Here is a 12123-nt window from a genome sequence, read left to right as displayed (position 1 = left end):
TGGCCTGTACACACATGCAAACACACACACACATAAAAAAGAAGAAGCCAAGACCTGGCAAGTTCAGAAATAAAGCTGCCTCTAATCCTTAGTCTTTGCCAGCAAAAGACAAAAGACTCTCCAAGCAGGAAATGGTCAAATACTAAAGACTGGATGCGCTGGCACATTTTACGGAAAGCACAGGCTCTGTGTAAAAATAGTCTCTGATTTTTCTCAGCACAGGGAACAGCTCTAAGATTGAAGAACACTCTTCTAATTAGAAAACAAAGCTCTGAGAAATCCTAAGAGTTTCATCTTAGAACTGAACTACAAATCCAAGAAAGAGAAAAGAATGTTTTGTAGAGACTTTAGGGTGTGGCTTTTTGTCTGACAGAGTGAACCCCAACAACTTGGAAACTCACTGAGGTATTTTTGGCTTTGTGTTTGTCTTAAAGTTTATTTATTTCATTTTGTGTACATGGGTGTCTGTGTACATGCATGTATGTCCATCGCATGTCCAAATATGTCAGAATAGGGTGTTGAATTCTGTAGCAGTAATGGGCTAAATGACTTTATGCTCCTGGACAGTAGTGTTCCCAGCCACCTGTCAGAGCCCTCTGGATTCACAAATACACACACACACACACACACACACACACACACACACACACACACGCCAATTAATTTTTGACATGCCATAACTAGCTCAAAGGTTAGGCTTTCTTAAACCTTCCCCTGCTGGCAAACCCTGGTACTCCTGAGACTCCTAAACCTTCGTATGCTACTGCAGACCCAACCTGAGAAGTGGCCATTCTTACATGGCTGGTTGGCTTTCTCCCCTGCAGCTCTTATGTCCTATCCTTCTCCCCCGAGTCATGGTGATTTTCTCTCTTCCTTTCTCCCAGTTCCTAGAGCAAATATAAAGGTCCCACCTCAGTCTACCTGCCCAGCCATTGGCCGTTGGCTTTTTATTGTTCGATCAAAAACCAACTGGAGATGAGGACCTTCAGTGTTTGGATAGCAGATTCCCAATTTGGGGATCCAGATTAATTCAAAGCATTGGAACCAATCCAATCACCAACAGAATCCCCTGGAACTGGAGTTATAGATGGATGTGAAACACTATGTGGCTTCTGGGAACTGAACCTGGTTCCTCTAGCTCCAAAAGCAGCAAATCCTCTTAACCACTGAGTCATCTCTCCAGGCCCTTTCATTGTGCTTTTAAGTTACTTTTGTTGGTAGAAGCACCATCAGTTTGGACTGAAAACAACAGAGCTTTTACTCAAAATAAAAAGAGGCCCCAGAGCACCCAATATATCATGAGGGAGGGTAGGCAGGCTGAGAAAGCAACAGGTTTGCAAACACAGACTATCTAGCTCCTTGGAAAGTATCTCCTTAGATATTCTTCATGTCTAAAGGTAATACCAACAGGCCAAAGACAGAGCCAAGAATCTCCTGTAGCAAGACTGGGTGTTAATCAAAGACCTAGAAATGAATCTGGATGAGTTTCAGAATTTCTATGGACAAATGACTATTGTATGTCTCATGTCCTTTTCTTCTCCTTCCTGTTTTGAATGGAATTGCTTAAAGTTACTTCATTCCTGTATCATCATTACATGTCTGCCAGTGTTCAAAGCAGAGTGTACAAGCTTTACTGCTTATCCTTAGAAAAATCTACTTTTTAATATTTGTAATTATATTATGTGGGAGGGGGCCCATGCATGTATGTGCAAGTAACCAAGGAAACCAGCAGTCTGGATTCTTTGGAACTAGAATTACAGGTAGTGTGAGCCACCCAGTGTGAGTACTAGGAACCAAACTCTAGTCTTCTGTAAGAGCAGCAAGGGCTCTTAACAACTGAACCACTCTCCAGCTCCTAGAAAGACCTATTAATGGAGCTAGTGAGATGTCACAAGTAAAAGCGCTTGCTGCCAAGCTTGACACTTGAGCTCAATTCCAGGATCTTTATGGTGGAAGAAGAGAACCAGCTCCTGTAGGTTTTCCTCCAACCTCCACATGGCCATGGCCCACTTGTGCCCACTGACTTAAATGGTCATGTGTGCACACTAAATAAATACAATACTAGATCTGTTTAAAACATTGGCCTTTGGCTAGCAACTGGGAACTTTGATGTGTCAACTACATTAGTGACTTTTCTCCTTGTTGCTTCCACCCCTAGTCTGCCGTTTTGCTTCCTGGTCCCTCAAGCTGTGAGCAGGCTCATAAGTGTTCCCTGCTGCTGCTGCACCTTCTCCTTCCTGCCATAATGGACTATAAACCACAAGCCAAAATAAATCCTTCCTCCATTAAGTTGCTTCCCGTTGATTATTTGGTTTCGGCAACAACCAACACATCCCTATCTCTCAGAACTCTTTCTCTGTTTCTCTCTCTCTCTCTCTCTCTCTCTCTCTCTCTCTCTCTCTCTCTCTCTCTCTCTCCCGCTCCTCTCGGGATTATGTTGCCATGCTATAAGAAACTAAGTCATACAGAAAGGCTACATGGAGGGAAGGGATATAAGCCAATCCCCAGATATTTCAGCAACACTAGCCCAGACATCACATGTGTGAGGAAAGAGGTCTAGGAAGCCCTAGACATGATAACTACAGGCAGACATGCTGTCCCTGCTGTCTCCAGCTCTCTGAGCCAACCCAGGCTAATCCTCAGACTCTGGGAAGCAAAGACAGCCACTGCACACTACTGTGCCCGGTCTTCTGAGCTGCTGGATGATAACTGAGTTTTGCCCACTGTTTGGGGTCGGGTGACTAAATTGCATTAAATAACCCAGCAGCAGTGACCAGATGTTTCCAAGATGGTGTTTCTTTCTCCTATCCTCCAGAGAAGATTGTGTCTCAATCTACTCAGATTCTCCGCCTCCACTCCTTTGGGGTGGGCCTCCCTTCTCAGACCAACACTTAAACTGCTTTCTATAATGCAAAATTAAAAAGAAGCAGAGGACTGAAAATCATCAAGCAGAGGTGGATTTTATTTATTCTGCGGGACAGTGTGGGGGTGGGAGGATGTTTTTGAGAAAAGAAAATAGCTGTCACCTGTGGAAGCAGCAGCATGGGCTGAAAACTGAATTCAAGAGGTTTCAGATAACTATGTTTCCATAGTAACCAAAAGCTACAGAGAATTTTGATCTGGAAAGGGAACTGTGGAAGAGTGTTTTCATTTTTGTTTATAAATGTTCTATTTGGAGACTGCAAAAAGGTCCTTGTGCACACAGATAGGCACTGGGAAAGGCTCAGACTTAAACATACAGTTGATCTCTTCACAGGGGAAAAATATTCGGCCGGCCGTTCTCCTGGAACGCTAGGGGGAAATGTAGTTTACAACCTGCTAATTCTTTGCTACCTGTTGAGCCAGGCTCTGCCCACATGCCCAGAATATTCTGTTTGTTTATCCCAGCCCCATTCCCCCTAAAACCTTGAGCAATACTTCTAGGCCATAAAACTAATCCTTGTGAGAAAGATCATTTGCACTTTACAACAGCCCAATTGATGTCTATGTTATCTCAGGGCCAGGCCAATCCTGACTCCCGAGGCATTATGTCTACCCCAGGTATTCGCCCTAAACCCTTGTCTTGAGCATTGCTTCTAAGTAACAAGATCCCATCTGACAGATGAAGCCACATGGACTTTGTAAAGAGCTTCTGCATAAATACTTTTTAAACTTTTGTTGTACTCATGCGGCTGAGTTGTTACCTGAAAACTTTTTCCAAAATTGTGGTATACTTCAATATGGCAAAAATACACGAGCTGATGTCAGACTCTCAAAATATTGGCCCAAACCTCGGCACTAAAAAATTGGGCTGAGCTGGGTTATGTGTTCTTGTCTTTTCAAGGATCATTTCAGCCGACAGGACCCTCCACATTTATGTGTGTGTGTTTGTGTGTGAATATGACATATATGCATGGGTACTGATGGAAACATGAAGAACATGTTGAATCCCCCGAAGCTGGAGTTACAGGCTGTTATGTGCCAGCTAGCATAGGTGCTGGGAAAGGAACTTGAGTCCTCTGAAGAGCAGCCAGTGTCCTTAACCACTGAGCTATCCTTCCAGTACCACGCCTGGTCTTTATCTTTGAGGTAAGGCATCACTCTGTCATCCAGACTGACCCCAAACTTATAGGGTTAAGTGACCCTTCTCCTTCAGCCTCTAAAGTAATGAATGAGTCCACAAACACCTGACATTACACCTAACTTAGAATTTTGGTGGCAATGAGAAGGTGAGATAGGGTCTCATTAACCCAGGCTGGCCTCAAACTTACTATGCAGCCAAAGATGACCTCAAACTCTTGACCTAACTGCCTCCATCTCCCAAGCATGTACCACTACACCCAGCTGCAAGTGAAGTATATCTAAGTTAGCTTTTTGGTTTTGCTCTTGGTTTTGGTTTGGTTGTTTTGTTTTGTTTTGTTTTGTTTTTGAGGCTCTCATGTAGCCCAGGCTGACCCCAAACTCACTGAGTATAAGTGGATGACCTCTTCCTGCTTCCACTTGTGTGAACATGCTGGGGTTATAGACATCACCATGTGGGGTTCAAGCACTGCTGAGGATGGAGCCCAGGGCCTGCTGCATGCTAGGCGAGCACTGTACCAGCTGAGCCACATCCTTGGCCTGAGTTAGTTTTGTCTTCACGGTCTTTGGTCTTTTATTCAGGAATAATTTAGTCTTTTTAAATGTCACAAATGAGTAGCATTCCCTCACCTGGGTCCCCATTCCATGTAATTCAGTCTTTCCTTGTTACCTGCTACAGTGTCAGGTTTGATAAGACAGTTTACACGTGAGCATAGAGTTCTGCTGCAGACAAGGAAGTGATCATGAGTTTGAATAGCAAAGAATGAGCCACAGTTACCTGGGCCAAAGATGGGAGCTGAGACTTCTAAGCAGAAAAGCCATCTGAAAAGAGGATGGTTTGGTGATAGGCATAGGTGACCAGAGCAGGGCAAATGATGAGCAGAAAGGAGACGAGAGGGGACAGGGGGCTGAGGGGCTGACATCAAAGCCCAATAAAGCCAGGAGCACCAGGCCTGTTGTTAGTGCTGTAGAGTGCTTATCTCCCACCAAAGGCCTGAAATACCCTGTAATCAGTGGGCACAATCTGGCAGCCGGAAACAGAAATGCTGAGTGTCTATGACGGAAGTTGGCAGATGTGGACTGACATCCTGCCCCTGACACTGGGATCCTCCACTGATAACACCCTCATCCTGCCATGAACTGGAAACTTTTCTGGGGAAGCGAGGGGACTTCTGGTCCTAGAGGAAGGTTCACAAGCCTTTCTCGGGATTTAGGATAAACCTCAGGGAACTCTGCCATCCCCCATATTCAACCAGTGGCAACGATGTCCTCTCTGCCTCAGAGGGTAATTTATGGTGATGAATGAGTACAGTAGTAACAATTGGACCACTGAGACGGCTCAGTGAGTAAAGAGGCTGCCCCCAAGCCCGATGACCAGAGCTCAGCTCCAGGGTCCCACGTGGTAGGAGACAAGCAAATTCCAAAGTTGTTCTCTGACCTTCAAATGCAGCAACAGCACAGACTGAGCCCCCACATACATTTAAAATATAATTTTTTGCGAAGGTAACAGCTGTCATTCAGACGATGGGGCATATCTGCAATCCCAGCACTCAGGAAGCCAAAGCAAGAGGATTGAGAGTCCAAGGCCAGTGTGAGCTATCTAGATACAGACAGTCCTTTCCTCAAAACACACAGCTGTGAAAGCACAGACACCATCTACGTGGAAGGGGCCAGAATGAGAGGAGAGAGGAGGGACTAAAATGACAAAGGGGTCGTTCTCTTTGGGTTTTAGGTTGTAGATTTTTGGTGCTATAATTGTTACTGTTTGCTCATTTTGGTTTTTTTTTTTTGTTGTTGTTGTTGTTATTGTAATTGTTTGCTTGTTTGGTATTTTGAAACAGGATCTTTGATAACCCTGGCTAGCTATTACTCATAGTCCAGGGTGGCCTCAGGCTTGTAGTGATCCTCCTGCCTCAGCCTCCCAAGTCTGGAATAATAGCTCTGATAACAAATACACAGCTTCTATAACAAGCACACAAGCGTTTACAACAAGAACTCAAACCTTGGGGTTGGTTGTTTCGTTCAAGATAGAGAAGTGTCTAAATAATGAGGAGAGGGAAGCAGGACAGGCCACCAAAGACTTGTTGGGTGTTGCCTGAAGTTCTATGCAAAGTTTCAGTGTAACGGTTGTCCCCTGAGACCAAGGCCAGGTGTACATCGAATTGAACGCTTGAAGGAAGAACAGGCATGCACACCAGCTCAGCCCTCTGAGGACAGAAATAAGGGCAGTCAGCAAAAGTTTATAAGAGGTGAGAGCTGGGCTTTAAGAGTCTGTGAAAGGTCGCAGATGGCTGCAGGGAGCGAGGAAGGACATTCTGTAAGAGGGACCGAGCTGCGTGTGCAGAGGTATGGAAGAAGAAACGGCAACAACAAAAAATTTGAGAGATGAGAGAGGGGGGTGCAGAACAGCGTTCAGACTGAGGGGGCTTTTTGTTTGTTTGTTGTTGTTGCTGCTGCTGCTGCTGCTGCCTTGGCTTTTGCAGGCAGAATGACATTTTCAGCAGACGCTCAGTCTATACTCAGGCAAACCTACAGCAAACATCTTACCTAATGGTGTAAAAATGAAAACTTCTCTGTAAGGTCAGGGCCAAGGCAAGGTTGCCTGTCATTGTCACTTTTACTGGGAATAGTGGCAGACAAAGACAATGCAGTCAAACGTAACTTAATGGAACTGAAGAAATAGTTCAGTGGTTACAAGCACTTGTTGCAGAGGACCCAGGTTCTGTTCCCAGCACCCACATAGTGGTTCACAATCATAAGGAACTCCAATTTCAAGAGATCTGATGCCTTCTTCTGACTTCCATGGGCACCAAGAATGCAGGAATGCATGTGGTATTCATAACATATATGCAGACAAAGCATTCATAGACATAAAAAATAAAAATTAAAAAATAATAACTCAGAGAGACTGAGGAAGTAGCTCAGTGCTTGTGTAGCATGCAGAAAGCCCTGGGTTCCATCCCAGCACTGCCCTAACCCAGCATGGTGATACATGCCTATAATGCCAGCATCTTCACATAAGGAAGCAGAAAGATCCAAGGTTTGATGTCCTACTCAGATACTCAGTGAGTTTGAGGTAAGCCTGGGCTATATGAGACCCTGTCTCAAGGAAAAACAAGAGCAAAGGAAAAAAACACCCTAATTTATGCCAAGGACCAGCTGACTTGGACGGGGATACTAAGGAAGGAAGCAGAAGAAACAACTCCAAATCAGTGATGGGGTGCAAGCTGACAGCTCTGTAGTCTGCTTGAGATGGCCCTCTAGACAGCTCTCTGCTGGAGACAGCTCTGCTTGAGACAGCTCTGTGATCTACATAGATCTCTAGATAGTTCTTTGATTTTCCCACCAAAGTCAGAAAAATTCTTGGGGTTTATCACCAAAGTCAGAAGCCCACCAGACAAATTCCAAAAAGAACTTCGATAGCTCTCCAGACAGCTCATCTCTTGAAGACCAAGGCTACCTAGTAAAATCCTATCTCAAAAACAAAACAAAACAAAACAAAACAAAAACTGTATCAAAACAAAGCATCAGGACCAGTAAAACTTAAGGGTACATCCCATGAAGCCTGAGGACCCAAGTTCAGTCCTACTATTGACATGGTGAGAGGAGAGAATTGGCTCCTACAAACTGTGCTTTGACTTCCACACTCACACTGTGGCACGCATGACCAACATACACCAAATAAATCAGTAAAGATTTCTTAAATTCAGTATCGGGCCTGGAAAGTTGGTTCTGTGGCTAAGAGTACTTTCCTGCTCTTGCTAAGGATCTGAGTTCAGTTCCCAGCACTCATGTCAGGTGGCTCACAGCTGCTCCTGACTCCATATCCAGCGGTTCTAATGCCCTCTTCTGGCATCCATAGGTTCCCTTACACAGATGTACACACACACACAGAGAAACAAAATTAATTGATTTTTTTTTAAGGCTGCATCAGTTGGATGTGATCTATATAGCAACTTTAGGGCAGCCAGGTAGTGATACCCTGTGACAAAAACAAACAGAAAGTCAGCATTGACACAAGTCTGTAAGTTTCACACTCTGATAAGGCTTTAATATTCACAATATGTTTTTACATTCCTAAATCTTAACAGCAGAAAAACTAGACAACTCAATTCAAAGAGCCAAAGGGCACAAGCACGGATTTCTCCGTAAATAGGAAAAATAGCACTAACCCTTAGGAAATGAATTTGGAAACTGGGTCACATCCCCTATACCATTAGGTTGCTAACTTGCAGGAGAGAAAAAGAAAACAGAAAATAAAAGTGCTTCCGGAGAAACTAATTTTTGTGCAGTGTTGTTAAGAGTATAACATGGCACAGATATTTTGGAGAACTGTATGGTGGTTCCTCAAAAAGTTAAAAATAGATTACCATAACCTAGCAATTCCACTTCTGTATACAAGCCCAAAAGAGTTGAAAAAGGCCACATACACACACTAAAAAAAAAATTAAATGAATTAAAAACAAGATACAGTTTTTATAAACTCATATTTTTATTATTTTTCAATCATGTTGATACACCAATTTGAGTTCAGGTGCCTGGGCAGTCAGAGGTATCCGGATTCCCTGGAGCTGTAGTGACAGGTAGCTCTGAGCTGCCCCAATGAAAGCTAAAAACTGAACTTGGACTCTCTGAAGAGCAGTATATGTTCCTAGCCACTGAACCATCTCTCATGCCTTTTACTTATTTATTGGAGACAGAATCTCATTATATAACTAAGGCTAGTTTTGAACCCACTTTGTGGCCCAGGTTGGCCTTGAACTCTTGACAATCCTTCTACCTCAGCCTCTGGATTCCTGGGATGATAGGCATATGTTAACATTTCTTGTTATTCACAATAATCTAGAGATAGAAGCACCCTAAGTTTGTGTCAGTTTATGAATGGAGAAGTAGAATTTGATCTATAGACACCGTAGAGTGCATTCAGTTAATTAGGTGCAGCGAATGAAGAAGGTAAAGTTTATGCTGTATGCATTTTGCCACAGTAAATGATACTGGGAGTAAGAGAAGCCATGAAGGCCCTCCAGTGGAGTACCGGACTTAGAGGAAGGGGGTATAGTATAAGCCAGAGGTACAGAAATCAGGAGAGCTGACCACATACCACAGAGGGTGGAGGCAGAGCCTGAGGAAGTGCCTGTGGTCAGAGGCAAGGGTGTGGCATGAGGGATTATGGGTAAGACCAGCTCAGGTATGACGTTCATGTGGATGAGTGAATGAGATCAGTCAGAGAAAGTGGACAGATGAGACAAGAGTCATAGGGAAGAATCCCAGGGAACACCAGACCACAAGGTGTGGCTAAAAGAAAGAACCCTGACAGATCTCAGTGAGTGCCAGGCCAGCCTGGCCTACATAATGACTTCCTGGCCAGCCTAGTCTACATAGTGAGTTCCAAGACAAGCAGGGATATACAGTGAGACCTGTCTCAAAAAAATTTTTTAAAGAAAGAAAGGACAAATCAAAAACCATGAAAGAGGCTAAGAAAAGATAGCCAGAAAGATCCAGAGTCTTCCTAGCCACTAGCACCCTGGCTCCACACTCCTTTCAAACTGTTGGGTTGTTTGCTTGCTTTTGCTTTTGGCTTGGTTTTTGGTTTGCTTTAAGACAGGGTCTTGATATGTAGCCCTTTTTATCTTCCAGTCTATTGGAAGAGCCATACCAGGAAACACAGGCATGGGTCTGTGCAGTCAGCTGTTCTGTGTGCAGAGCATCTAACCGACTTGCCGAGCAGCACCACACCCTCTTTCCCCTGGTCTCTATGTGGCCATCGGGATTATTCAGTGTTTCCTGTCTTTGCTTCAGCTCCTGTTTCTTTGAGATAGCTCTTTGGCTCAATCACAGTCTCCAGTAAATATTCTCTTCTTGAAGAAGTTGAATGTGTCCTTCAGAACTCATTTTGAAGTGTGGGGATGTTGTTTGGCTGCTATGGTGCTCAGCTAAGGTCAGAAAAGGTGGGGGCTTGATTCCCAGTGCCATGAACGCCAGGCATGGAGGCACATGCCTGTTATCCCAATACTCTGGAGATGAAGGTAGGAAGACAGAGGTCACTCTGCACTGTAAGTTTGAGGCCAGCCTGGGCAACATAAGAACCTGCCCCCCCCCCCCAAAAAAAAAAAATCCATGCCATGTTGAAATGTGCTTGTGAGGTAGGGCAGTAAGAAGGAATCTTAACTATGTCACTGGAATGGGGCCTTCCCACAGCAATGAAAGTTAGATGAGGCTATAAGGGTTGGGTGCTATACATTGGGACTGCAGCTTCTTTAGAAGTAAAATGAGGTTTGAGCCAGTGAGGTTTGAGCTCTGCCTCTCCATATTGGGCTCTGCAATCCCTTGGAAATCTACAGATTCTCCACCAGCAGGAAGGACCTTACCAGCCATGGCTTCCCACTCTGAACTCCCCAGTCTTCTGCATCAGGAGGCAAATAAACTGTATCTTTCTGAAACATCTAATCTGCAGTACTCAGTGACAGCAAAGAAAAGGTACCAATCCAACCGCCAATGAGGTTTGTGGAGGCTAGACCTTACTTTTTGCCAAAGCAGCAGATCTTTGCTGTCTGTCTAGCCCTGTCCAGTCTGTCCTGAGTGGGAGTTGGAAGAAGATATTGGTTAGGAAGTTAAAGGTGCTAGGAATTTTCAGGAACCGAGTAACGGGGCAATCATCAATTCCAACTATTTTGTTCCTGTTGCTGTGGCTGTTTCACATGGGGTCTTCCTAAATACTAACCTAGGCACCAGCCTTGAAAAACTCACTATGTAGCCCAGGCTTACCTCAAAATTGCATCCTCCTGTGTCTGTCTTTCAAGGGCATATTGCAGCACGCCATTGTGCCTCGTTTTGATTTATTTTCTTTAATTCTTAGTTTGTTTTTTTCCAAAGATTCGTTTGTTTGTTTATTTATTTAATGTGTGTGAGTACACTGTCACTCTCTTCAGACACACCAGAAGAGGGCATCAAATCCAATTACAGATGGTTGTGAGCCACCATGTGGTTGCTGGGAATTGAACTCAGGACCTCTGGAGGAGCAAGTCAGTGCTCTTAACCACTGAGCCATCTCTCCAGCCCCTGGTTTGGGGTTTTTGTTGTTGTTCTTTTGTTTGCTTCCTTGTTGGATGGTTGGTTGGTTGGTTGGTTGGTTAGACACAATCTTGCTGTGTTGCTCTGGCTGATCTAGAACTCATTATAAACCAGGGAAGCCTCAAATTTGCAGCAAACTTCTTTCCCTGCCTTCTATAATACTAGAGTTACAGGTGTGGACCACCACACCCTGCTCAGATATTTTTTTCTTAGCACCCTTTTCACAGTTCATTAGCCCTCCCTGACTCTCCCTTCCTCCAGGCTATGCTTCAAACAGCCTTCATTTCTTTCTTTCCTTTTTCCCCCTCTCTGCCCCATAGGTTGTTTTGTTGCTGGATTTTGTGGGTAGTTTGTAGGTTTTGCTCCTGTTGAGGTCAAGTCTTCCTAGCTTCAAACCTGAGCTCTTCCTGCCTCAGCATTCCGAATGCTGGGGTTGCTGGTGTGAGCCACCACAGCTGGCTTCAGAATTCACCATTGCCTGCTTCTTTTGAGGTTCAGTAAACTGTGAAATTCAGCTGGTGGGTGAGCAAGACAATTTAAGAGCAAGAGGTAGCAGCAGAATACAGTGTCTGGGAAATGCACACGTTCTCTCCTTTTGTTTAAAGATATTTTTATTGTTTTTAATTACATGTATGTATGTGTTCATGTGAGTATGTACACACAAGTACAGGTGTTTGCAGCAGCCAGACACTGGATTCTCCTGGAGCTCATGTTACATACAAGGGGCTGTGAGCTGCCCACTATGGGTGCCCAACATGGGTGCTGGGAACGGACTCAGGTCCTCTGGGAGAGCAGTATGTGCTCTTAGCCACTGAGCCATCTCTCCTGTGCCTACTTTTTCCTTTAAAGCTACTGCTTTGCATTAAAAGTTCATTTTTACCTGATTCTATTATTTTGGGTCTAATATAAAATTGTAACTTCTACTGAATGCTTCCTTAGTGTTAACCCTTCCTCAAACCTATTAATGTGACCTCTTCTTCAGGGTTCTGATTT

The sequence above is a fragment of the Arvicanthis niloticus genome, chromosome 1 (assembly GCF_011762505.2).
Source record: "Arvicanthis niloticus isolate mArvNil1 chromosome 1, mArvNil1.pat.X, whole genome shotgun sequence".
Taxonomy (NCBI): domain Eukaryota; kingdom Metazoa; phylum Chordata; class Mammalia; order Rodentia; family Muridae; genus Arvicanthis; species Arvicanthis niloticus.
The sequence above is the reverse complement of the archived record's forward strand: the minus strand, read 5'-3'. Positions refer to the sequence as shown.